Consider the following 12,737-nt stretch of genomic DNA (forward strand, 5'->3'; position numbering starts at 1 on the left):
TGATTTTGATTATATGATCATCTAAGGATTAGTATTGGAAACTTAAACTTGTGGATATTAAGAAGTATAAACTAAAAAATACTCCAGTCTCAAAACCTTATATTTTTGTAATTTATTTGAAGAGTTTCTTAATAACTAATAGCTCTTATTTTGAAGAAATATATTTATAAAATTCAGCAATTTCTTCACTTTCATTTCATTTTTTCCCCCTGTCAAATCCAGCTCAAATTAAGTAGAATAATTTTTAAAAGAGTAGTTACAGATGCTGTCTCTGGGTAGTAGAATTGGAATGATTTGAATATATTTATGTGTGTGTATCATACATACTGTTGATCCTTGAACAATGCAGGGGCTAGGGTTGCTGATCTCCTGCACAGTCAAAAATCTGTGTATAACTTTTGATTCTGCAAAAATGTAGCTACTAATAGCCTACTATTAACTGGAAGCCTTACATAAACAGTTAACATATATTTTGTATGTTATATGTCTTATATACTATATTCTTACAATAAAGTAATCTAGAGAGCAGAAAATATTAAGAAATCATAAGGAAGAGGAAATAGATTCACTATTCATTAAGTAGAAGTGGATCATTATAAAGGTCTTGATCCTTGTCGTCTTCTCATTGAGTAGGCTGAGGAGGAAGGGGAGGGGTTGGTCTTGCTTTCTCAGGGGCAGTAGAGGTGTAAGAGGTGGAGAAGGTGGGAGGGGAGGCAGGAGAGGCAAGCACACTTGGTATAATTTTATGGAAATATATGGTAATTTCTGTTTGACTTTTTGCTTTCTAATTTCTCTAAAAATGTTTCCATATAGTACCGATCCTTCTTCCACTGTTTGCTTTAGTTTCAGTGCCCGTATCATAGAAGGGTCTGTGTTATAAAAGAAATTAAAAGCAGTCTTGAATAATTGGAATGCTTCTGCTGTATTGTCTAATGTCAATTTGTTTCCTGGCACTGCTTCTTCTACACTGTCTTCCTCATTGTCTGGCACTGGTTCAGAAACACTCGTCTCCATCATGTTGTCTTCTGTTAATTCCTGTAGCATGGTGTCTGTTAGCTCTTAAATTTCTCCAAGATTCATATCTTGAAACGCTTCACCCTCCACCTATTTTTTTTTCCTTTGTCCATTTCCACAATCTCTTTCATGATTTCCTTGATTGGTGCCCTTGTCAATCTTGTGAAGTCATGCACAACATCTGGACACAGTTTCTTTTCCAGCAGGAATTTATTGTTTCAGGCTTGATGGCTTTCATGGCTTTTTCCGTGACAACAATGGTATCTTCAGTGGTGTAATCCTTGCAGACTTTGTGATGTTCTCTCTATTGGGGTTCTCTTCCATAGCACTGACAGATCTTTCCCATAGGGTAGTGTGTGTAATGAGCTTTAAGGGTCCTTATGACCCTGGGTCCAGAGGCTGAATTAGAGATGCTGTGTTTAGTCACAAATGGACTACTTCAATGCCCTTGGTGTTGAACTCATGGGGTTCTGGGTGGTCAGCGGCATTGTCCAATATCAAAAGAACTTTAAGAGGCAGTCCCTTACAGGTAGGGTACTTCCTGACTTCAGGGACAAAGCATAGATGAAACCAGTCCAGAAAAACGGTTCTTGTCCAGGCTGCTTTGTTGTATCTCCAAAAGGCTGGCAGCTGCTCTTTCTCTTTTCCCTCCAAGCTTCAGGGTTAACAGCTTTATAGGTAAGGGCAGTTCTGTTTATTAACCCTACTTGTGGATGCAGTTCATCTGCAAGTTTTTTCAAATTGTCACAAACCTCTACAATTTTTCCCATATATTTATTGAAAAAAATTTGGGTCTAAAAGTGGAGCCATGCAGTTCAAACCCATATTGTTCAAGAGTCTACTGTTTATGATTTTCTTTCTTTTCTACCAAGAATATGTACTGCTTTCTTAATTGGATAAAGGAACATACAATTTAAAAAGGAAAAGAGAGAAAGTCCTTTTTAATGCCCTCACCTTCCACTAATCGTTCCCCTCACATTTGCAAACTCATTTTTTAAAGGAACTCTCCTTTTCAGGGATAGCATGCATAGCTTTGCATGTTGGGTGCTCCTGTCTACAAGATTTTTAGTTTCTTTAAATCAGGGCCTGGGTCTCTACATCATTTCCATTGTTCTGGTCCAACTCCGCCCAGCCTCCAGCTTCCCCTGCCGGGAGGGAGTCCTGAGCAAATGCAGAGCCCCTCGTTCCTGGCACCCTGTCATAGGTGTCCTGCAGCAGGTGAAGGAGAGGGGTGAGTCGCCGGTTCAGCCTTGGGGAAGTGTAGTGATGAGAACCCGCATTGCAGGAGCTTAAAGTTCTCTAAAGCAGCTCTTAGATTTTTGAAGTTGCATACAGTATAAATGAAAAGCTTGAATGCTTACTTAAGTGTTGGATCAGTGCAATAAACAAAATGATCAAATGGCAGGAATAGACTAACCTCGCAGTCTCTTCCCATCAACAGTATTTGTGGGAACAAAGTCATTTTTGGAGAGCAGATAAAATAATTTATTGGTAGAGGTTTGGGACATTGTCACAAGGGACCGAAAGGATAACACACATAGGAACCTTTCAAATGCTGATGTTATCGGAAAAAAAAGCCTTTCATTGAAAGGAGAGCTGTTCATAATTTGATTCCTCCCCCATGAATCTCAGATCGTTCTTACAGCCATGCTTTCCCGCAGAGGAGGAAAACCCTGAAAGAGAGAATGAGTGCAGAAAGTGGGAAAGCAGGAAATGGGGCCCGAGGAGCCTGAGATGAGGGTGAAGAAATGCTTCAACCGTACAATGAGTCATGCAGAGTGAAATGAGGTCTGGGCTTCAGTTTCCTTTCTTTGCTCCCAAATCTTGGCATTATCTTGATTTTTGTCTTTAGATTCTGCTTGTAGTATCTTTATTCCAAAGAGGGAAGGCTGTTTCTGACATCTTCACAGGCCTTAGCATGCTCACTGTTGGAAGGCAAACACATTAGAGTACACTTACATCCTCAATTAAATATAACTAAATATTTGATGAGATACTATGTTGAACCATGTGAAATTGCTATTTATAAACGTCAAAAATGGTCAGATATTAGCAGTTTCATACTGTTCAATCTAATGACTTTTTTTTTTCTTTTTTTGAGGTAGGGTCTCACTGGCACCCAGGCTGGGGTGCAATGGTGCTATCCTGGCTCACTGCAGCCTCGGCCTCCTGGGCTCAAGCAATGCTCCCACCTCAGCCTCCCAAGTAGCTAGGACTACAGGCACGTGCTACCACACCCAGCTAATTTTTAAAAATGTTTTGTGGAGGGTCAGGGCTGAGGTCTCGCTTTTTTGCCCAGCCTTGTTTTGAACTGGCTTCAAGCAGTCCTTCTGCTTACTGGCCTCCCAAAGTGTTGGGATTACAGGTATGAGCCCCTGCACCCAGCCCTAGTAACTTTACTTTTGAAGTTATTTAACTGTAAGTGCTGCATTTAATTTACAATTCGCTATTATTTGTCAGCATCCATTACATATGGGCTGGAATTTACATGAACTGAGAAATTCTAACCTGCAGATAGTGATTAGAGGTAATGACATTTTAAATGTTGATGAATACTAAATTTAACAATTAATGGAGTTCACATAATGTGGCATCTGTAAACATTCCATTAAACATTTGTTCACTAGAGCCTCATAATTGATTTTTTATTTTGGAACTGTTGTAGGTTGGCTTCCTAAGGAGCAGTTTCTGATGGAGAGATTAATGCGCCGGAGATTTATTAGGGGAGCTACCAGGGTAAGCACCTGTGGGGAAGGAAAGTAAGCCAAATTGTACAGAGGGAGGAGCTGGGCCACTGTGCATTCATGACTGGCCTCTGCAGCTCCATGGAGAGCTTGGAGCTAGGATGGCCCTTCCTGTCATGAGACCGGGCTGCTCTGGAAAGGGGGCATAACCCCAGGCAGGGCGGCTGTCTGCAGGTGGGGGCAGTTCCAGAGCGGGCAGGCAGTTGAGCGCTGTTAGCCAGCATTCCCAGCAGCTTGGGGGACAGGTTCTACGGTCCTGCTGGGGAGTTGGGTGGCAAAGCAGAGCAACCACAACAGCTGCCTACTTTTTTAAAAAGGTTTTTATTAATCCCCTAGCACTGGATCTGAAGGACCCAGGGGATCAACGGGCTCTGCTGGGAAGTGCTGACAGTGCTTGAGGCATTAGTTAGGGAGAGAAAGGCTTTTAAGTATAAGTAAGAGGAAATAGGACGATATTGGGCAGGGGGAGATTTGTCAGTAGATGTCAAGGTAGAGAGCCCTGGATAAGAGTCAGGAATCTTACCTGGTTCTCTAGCTTCTACCGGGCTTAAGCTGCAACCCTGACTGGACCCTCGGTGGCCTCCCCTGTGAACCCAAAGGACGAGGCAAGACCTGGTGACTCCCATCTCTCCTCCTGGCCCTGGCATGCGGGAGCTCTCTGAGCTTCATCTTTTATTTTGCTTTGTTTTTCCAAGACTGAGTCTCTGTTGCCCAGGCTGGAGTGCAGTGGTGTGATCTAGGCTCACTGTAGCCTCTGCCTCCTGGGTTCAAGCGATTCTCTGCCTCAGCCTCCCAAGTAGCTGGGACTACAGGGGCACACCACCACGCTTGGCTAATTTTTGTACTTTTTTAGTAGAATTGGGATTTCACTATACTGGCCAGGCTGGTCTCAAAACTCCTGACCTCAAGTGATCCTTCCACCTCCGCCTCCCCAAGTGCTGAGATTACAGGTGTGAGCCACCATGCCCAGCCCTGAGTCTCATCTTGATGGCTTCAGTGTGGAGCAAATCACAGTTCCTAACTCACCATTTGAAGGGCTAAGAAACTCCGAAATGATTCAGATTTCAATTAGGGAGTTTGTGAACCTTCTCCCATCTCCTTGCTCTGACTCCTGGGTTGTTGGTGGGGTCAGAAAGCAGAGATAAGATCCAAGCCAGGACACTTGATAAAGAATCATGCCTATTTCTCCTTCCTCTCCCTCATGATCCTGAGCAGGTACAGGTATGACTGAGATACTCCAATTCATTACTGAGCTGCAGGCAGCAGATCACAGAAGGAAAGCAAGAGAAGGGGGAGGGGAGCCAAGAGTTAGAAAACCAGTGACTTAAACACAAGGCCCCCTTGCTTTGCGACACATATACCAAAACTGCAATGAGACTGAGAGATGAGCATGGCGCCTGGGCAAAGAGGACACGAAAATTCATGAAGCAGTTCATATTTTTTCAGGGGCTGGTTTAAAAAAGTTCTGGAGATGAACAACAATGTGAATGCACTTAATGCCACTGAACTGTACAGTTAAAAATGACTAAAATGGTAAATTTTGTTATATTTTACCATAATTTTTATAAACAAATAAACATGACCCTGAGAGATAAAGGCTATATAAAGACATCGTAAAGAGCAGCAAGCTATGAAGCGAAAAGTCACACAATTAGATTAATGATGTCAATTACAGCCAAAAGAAAAGCAAGTCTTGAAACCCCTATGCAAGCCCTCAGTCATTGCATATACCATGATATAAGTTCAGAGTATTAGAATGAGCATGCTCAATGTCCTCTGGGTTCAAAGCCCAACTCTGACACTTAATAGCTGTGTGACCTTGGACAAGACATCTAACCTCTCTGAGCCTGTTTCCTTATGTATAAAATGAAAATGACATCAGACTCATGTATCTATTAGGAGAATCAAACAAGGTATTACAGGCAAGGCATTTAACATAGTCCCTGGTAGCTAGTAGACAGTCATTAAATGTGTTTTCTTTCTTTTTCTACAACACACAAATGCAGTGTGTTGTGGGACACAGGAACTAACTTGACAAATGTTGAGGATAAAATAAAACAAAAAATAAAGGTAATATTTGGGTAGTAGTTTCTGGCAGAGGCAGACCAGATAGAGCAAAAACACTCTAAATTGTTGAAAAAGACTTAAAAACTTCTCTTAGGCATAGGATACTGGCATAGCTGTTGTAACTAAGAAAGCCCCACATATAATGGCTTAAACAAGGTGGGAGTTTATTTTTCTCCATGTAATAATCCAGAAATAAACTGTTTACAGATGACAAGGCGGCTCTATCATTCTCAACACAGGATTTCCATCTTTGGCTCCAATGGGGTTGCTTTGGATCCTGGTATCATCTAGGTAGCGGGAAGGGGGATAAAGGCCAGGGGAGGGGAGGATGTAAATTTCTTTTAAGGACATGACTCAGAAATGACACAGCTCATTCTCACCCAGTATGGCCAAATCCATGCTGTAAAGATGCCAAGAGAAGTACACTTGAACTGGTCGGACAAATTCTCAGCTAAAACACAGGATTGCTGTTATTAAAGACGGGGAATATGGATGTTGCTGGACAGGTAGCCATCTCAGCCACATACCTGTGTTAGGTTTTCTCTGGTCTAACACTTCAGGCTTTCAAACACAACAAACAAAAACAACAAAGCTAACATAATCCCCAAAATATAGCTCAATTTCTTGCTTGTTAATTTATTCAATAAATATTTATAGACTACTTACTATGTGTTAGGCACTGTTTGAAACATTGCAAATTCAGCAGACTGCAAAACAGACCAGCTTCCTGATCCCAGAAAGCTGTATTCAATAGGGAGAGAAGGTAAACAAATGAAAAACAGAAAAAACCAGAAAGCAATAAGTGCAAAGATGAAAATTAAGGCAATGGGGAAATGAGCGACTGGGTGGCTCCTCCCATTGGGCGGTTAGGGAAGTCCCTGCTAAGGAAATGATGGATAAGCTGAGACCTGAATAACCGAGCAGCCAACCATTGGAAGAGCGGGAAGCAGAAAATGCCTGCAAGGGAAACTGCAAGGGCAAAGGTCCCGATGCGGGGAAGGTCTTGGAGGGTTTGTGGCACGGAAGGGCTAGTGTGGCTGGATTTAGTGGGAGAGGGAGAAGGGATATGAGGGGAGAGAAGAGATCAGAAAGGCAGCTGGGAGCAGGCTTACAGAGGGCTTTGTTAGCCAGGGGCAGTTTGTTCTCTGGCATTTTCCAGCGCTAATTGCATTGGACACAAAGTAGTCACCCAATGAGTGTTTGATGAATGGACGAACTGAAAGATAAAGACCTGAGGCTGTTGACTCTCAAAGCTTTCCTTTGCTTTACTTGGCAAAGATTAGGATTAACCTCTACTTATCCTTTGCATACCTCTCACTCAGAACCTCAAGACCTCTTTCTCCTTGCAAGATTGTTCTTAGTGTCTCTGGTAGCCCAATGTCCCCTAGTTAGAAAAGGCCTTAGGGAAAGAATTTGAGGAAAAGACAGCTATCTGAAGAAGATGGTCACATCTCCTCTTTGACTTCATCTACTATGTTCAACAGCTCCTGTTCTGATTTTCCTCCATGGGGTTTAACAGATCTGGCCCCATCCTGCCACTCTTGGTTAGGGTTAAGTTTGAAGAAGCAGTGTAACAATGGAGTGGCAGGATGGGATGGTAGTTAAGGCTGTGGCCTTTACAGCCAGACTACCCAAGTAAGGTACATAGCCATCTTGGTCATCAGTGTACTTATCTGTGAAATGGGGAACCATAATGGTTCGTTACTGCAATATTGAAAGCTTTGAAACTAAGATTTTTAGTAACTCACTTGAGGGCAACACCTGTCCTGAGTTAATATGAAACTATTTGGAAGGAAAACTTGGCATGAAACTGCTTATAATCATTATTTATTCCACTTTAAAAATATTAGTGTATTTTATTTGATTAGGAGACAGCCATAGACCCTTCCAGGGGAGTTATATAATTTACGTAATTTATAATGGGCCATACTTCTCAAAATCTGAAAAATTTTGAAATCCGAAACACCGGACTTCAAGAATTTGGATAAAGGACTGTGAACCATTACTGTCCTTCCTAAAACATGGCAGCTAGAATGCATGTGAGCTGGCAGTTGTGGTTAACGTGCCAGCTCAAAGTTCAATGGGGAATGAGAAGGTGTCTGGATATCATAGAGTCAGTCCCCAAACTTGCATTTCCCCCTTGTGGGTGAGATGGTAAAATGTGGCTCAAATGATACAGTAGGAGGATTTTCGAGGCCTCACAGGAGTGTTCTTCGGGGGGAGATCTTGTGATGCCCTAGCTCTGGCCATTCTCCAGCCAATGGTTTCAGAGCTGATTTCTGATAAATGGGGGTTCTTTTAGTTTCAAGCAAGCAGCAGAAGTCCACATTAAACTAGCTCAAGCTAGAGGATTATCAACGAAGCCAAGGTCAAGAGGCCACTGGGCTTTAGGGATGTTCCGGAACTAGGAATGAAAGCGTCGTGGACAGTTAAGGCTTCCCTCACTCTCTTTTTCCTGCTTCTATGCAAGTCCACCCATCCATCCATCTGGCTGCAGAGGAGCTTTCTCTGCTTACTAATTCACTTGGCAAAAAACTGCCACTGTCAACAGCTTCTGAGCCGTCTCTCCTGCATGGATTCCAAGCTCCCCAGGAGCAGGACATTGGCTTGGCCCAATGGGTTAAGGAGATGTGGTGGTGTGTGGGGTCAGGTCACCCAGCAAACATGGCTGCTCCCTCAGTAACTTTGTGGGTGGGGAGGGATGGGCAGCTTCTGATAAAATGCGGGAAGGTTGTGTGGGGAAATTTTGTGAAGGCTGGAGAACAGAAGGGTTGGATTGAGCAGACCCTGCTTCACACCAAACCAAAAACAAATAGTAAAGTGATGGGGCAGGTAGATCAGGCAACAAGCAGAGATGTCTCTGATCCTGTATCTTGAGGGAAAATCACACTGACCTTCACTGCCACATGTGTTTGTACCAATGCTGGTTTTTTTTTTTTTTTTTTTTTCAAAGAAAGGCCAGGTGAGAAACTGGTCAGTTCAGGAAGGCTGTATCTGGTTCTTGTTGGGGTAGGATGGGGGAAGGTAGAGAAAGGAAGATAGAGCAATAGCATTAGAGAACAAAGGGGCAGTTGAAGTGTTTTGCTTCCCCAGTCTATCAGTGCACAAGCTGTGCCTGGTTTCCTTCCACACGGCCGTGTCTCAACATCAGAACAAAGGATTTCCTCTGGGCCCTTTTGTACAGGTTGACCCAAGATCCCTCCTTGCCTGTCAGCTCCTGGGGGCTGTGACCACTTTAACTGTGGTCTCACCTCATTCTTGCTGTTGAGAGACAAAATCAAGAGAAGTCCAGTTCCCAGGAAGACAGAGGAAGATTAGAAAGAAGGAGTCCCTGCTCTCCTTCCCATGGTAGACAAAATCATGCCTTCCTCCCCAAGATTCCACTTAATTGCTGCTCCTTTAAATGTGTAGTTATCTTGCACTTGGCATGTTTACTGGATGGGACAAAAATCAAGGGTCTGCTTGAGGACTTTTTGAGAGGAGACAGATCCAAATACCTTCTGACTTGGGAACCACTTACAAGCTTAGGTCCAATCTGTACGTCTGGAGAAAGTAGCCCAGGACTAATTTTTCATATAGATGCAGAGGAGCAGAAAAATTAAAGCCCAATTCTTTGATAATTTACTTGGGGATCAGAAAGTTTATTCTGCGCTTAATTCCATAAGATCTTCTGCAAATATATGTTGCAGTCACTGGCTCCTTCTTGGCATTTGAATTAACATGGAACATTTTCCTCTCTAGCCCTCCTAGTTCTGTGATTTAGATTGACCATGTGGGCAAGGTAACAGAGGAGGAAGGTGAGGAAAGGACCAGAAATATGATGTGTCTGCAGATAGCAGGAATATCTAGTCTTCTAAGCTGTTGCCTCCCTGATGCAGCCCTTGGTCAGATTCCCTAGAAAGGACTCGCTCCTGCCCCCATCAGTTGCCAAGCCAGCAGGTTCCAAGTAACTCCAGCCCAAAGTTTCACACTTAAGATGCATGCAACCAACCAACAGGTAAATAACTACAGGAAGGGCTGTGTGTGCAGTTTGGGTAAGATCGGGGCCTGGTAGAAAGAGCTGTGGGCTGGAGGTCTGAAAACCTGGGATAGAGTGATGACTCTGTATGGTGAAAACTTGGGCAAGTCACTCACTCCTCCTGAACTTCAATTTTCATATGTATAAAACAAGTTAAGATTGATGACCTCTGGGATTACTTCCTGCTCCAACTTGCTGGATTCTCTTTGCCTTTTGAGCATCACAGTTCCAGAGCACTCCAGGCCTTTACCTGGAAAGCACGGATCCAACAAAGGTGAAATTCGAATAGCCAGTTGGATTAGTCTACTTAGGCTGCTGTTGCAAAGTACCCCAGACTGGGTGGCTTTAACAACAGAAACACATTGTCTCACAGTCCTGGAGGATGGAAGTCCACGATCAAGGTGTCAGCAGGGCTGGTTCCTCCTTAGGTCTGCAAGGGAGAACCTGTCCCAGTCCCCTCCCCTAGCTTCTGGTGGTTTTCAGGCAATCTTTGGTATTCCTTGGCTTGTAGATGCATCACCTGGTGTCTGCCTCCATCTTCATGTGGCATTCTCCCTGTGTGTGTGTCTGTCTCTGTGTCCAAATTTCCCTGTCTATGACACCAGTTACATTGGATTAGGGTCCATCCTAATGAGCTCACTTCAACTTTATTACCTCTGTAAATACCCTGTTTCTGGATAATGTTACATTCTGAGGTATTAGCAGTTAGGACCTCAACATATCTTTTCTGGAGGAAACAGTTCAACCCATAATACCAGTTGTAAGGCTTGACTGAACATCTCTGCATGGAAGAAGTGGAAAAAGTGAACTAAAAATAAGTTTCGATTTTTTAAAATCAGGTGATATTTTTATGCAACACTCAAAGCTGAGTTTACCAGCTGTTACCAGGTTTGAGACGTAGTGTCCCAACAAATGATTCTCTCAAAGGAAACATAACGTGTTTTCTTTCTTCTCCTTACTTGCTTGTTCCCTCCATTCTTTTAGTTTCTGACTTCAGTTGTATTAATTATTACTCCATTCCCCTCCACTCTCCCTACCTGGGTCTTGCAAAATAGAGAAAAATCTGTTTTTTATTCTCTGGTTCACCTTCCAGAGGAAAAATGCAGCCAACATCCTTGCTGAATCATTACTTCTGCTTTCAAAGCCCCCTTTCTTCCTCTCCACTTTTCCAGGAACTCATAGAAATCTTGGGGCTGGATGAGACCTGGGATGTTTTCTAAGCCCCTGACTTGGGTCTCTTGTACAATAGCCAACAGCCTGCCACTTTTTTTTTTTTTTTTTTTAAAGATACGGTCTTGGTCAGGTGCAGTGGCTCATGCCTACAATCCAAGCACTTTGGGAGGCTAAGGCGGGTGGATCACGAGGTCAGGAGTTCAAGACCAGCCTGACCAACATGATAAAACCCCGTCTCCACTAAAAATACAAAAGTTAGCCGGGCGTGGTGGCATGCCCCCATAATCCCAGCTACTCCGGAGCCTGAGGCAGGAGAATCGCTTGAACCTGGGAGGCAGAGGTTATAGTGAGTGGAGATCACACCACTGCACTGCAGCCTGGGTGACAGAGGGAGAATCCGTCTCAAAAAAAAAAAAAAAAAAAAAAAAAAAAAGAGAAAGAAAAAAAAGAAGATATGGTCTTGCTCTGTCACCCAGGCTGGAGTGCAGTGGCATGATCATAGCTCACTGCAGCCTTAACCTCCTAGGCTCAAGCAATCCTCTTACCTCAGCCTCACAAGTAGCTAGGACTACAGGCATGCACTACCACATCGAGCCAATTTTTAAATTTTTTGTAGAGATGGAGGTCTCCCTATGTTGACTAGGCTGGTCTCAAACTCCTGGACTCAAGCGATCCTCTTGCCTCAGTCTCCCAAAGTGCTGAGAATTACAGGTGTGAGCCACCACGTCCGGCTGTCTGCTGCATTTTTAAGCCATCTCTGCATGATTATCTCACCACTTCTGAGGTAAACGATTGATGACTATAAGCATCAGGTAGATCTATGTTAGGTTGAAATCCAGGTCCCCATTCTGTCACTTCTGAGCTCCCTGGAGCATGACAGAGCAAAGCCATTGCATCTTCCAGGAGGCAGCCCCAGGAAGCAACACCAGCTACTCAGCTCCAGGCTCCTATTAACATTTGAGAGACAGACTTCTCTGGTCCTACTAGTTATTTAACCAGTCAACTTCAGGATCTGTAACTAAGTAGTAGAGTGATATAGCCTCTTTGACTTGAGTTATAGGTAAAAGACTTGAATTTCAAGTACCTGCTCTCTCAATTACTACCTTAACTTTTCAGAATCTCAGTCTGTCGGTCCACAGAATGAAGACCACAGTACTTGTGCTCATTCTTCATACGATTGCTGTGACAGCAAATAGGACAATGCTTGTGAAAGTGGTTCATCACTACTACTGTTACTACTATTGCTGCTGCTACTGCTCTTAGCTCCTGGCTGGCGGTTCTCTTTCTAGACTGGGTTAAGATAGGAAGCGTATAAGAAAACTTAGCTGTAAGTCGCCCTGAGCTTCTAGGAAGTGGCTGGGGAGAGGGTGTCTGGGAAAGCCAAGAGGGGTTATTCAAATAATTACTTTCCTAATCTGTGATCCAAGTTCTGATTTTTTGCTGGATTATAGAGCTGCCTGGGAAATGGCCAAGTTCAGTTCTTAGAAGAAAAAATCTTCTAAGTGCATGTACTGTTTTGGAATGAGTTAAGCAAGACACCGAATGGCAGCCATCATTTGGATCCTGTCATCTAAAGCAATAACTAGCTCCCCTTCAATATCAGAGACTTTAAGAAAAAATGGACAGAAAAGAGTTATTATGTAATGCACGGCAAGAAAAGAAAGTGCTAGGGGTTTGTTCCCTCCTGGCCTACTCTTTGTCATGTACATCCCTTCCAGCAT

General features: G+C 43.3%; 1 long non-coding RNA gene and 1 pseudogene across 2 annotated transcripts in view; both read left to right on the top strand.

Moving 5' to 3' along the window:
* The window catches only part of LOC103226705 (uncharacterized), a 139,462-nt gene that overhangs the window by 75,735 nt on the left and 50,990 nt on the right, over positions 1-12,737 (top strand). The gene's annotated exons all lie outside the window — the stretch shown is intronic.
* Positions 5,100-5,200, top strand: LOC119626388 (U6 spliceosomal RNA; annotated as a pseudogene).

Source organism: Chlorocebus sabaeus, chromosome 21, assembly GCF_047675955.1.
Source record: "Chlorocebus sabaeus isolate Y175 chromosome 21, mChlSab1.0.hap1, whole genome shotgun sequence".
Taxonomy (NCBI): Eukaryota; Metazoa; Chordata; class Mammalia; order Primates; family Cercopithecidae; genus Chlorocebus; species Chlorocebus sabaeus.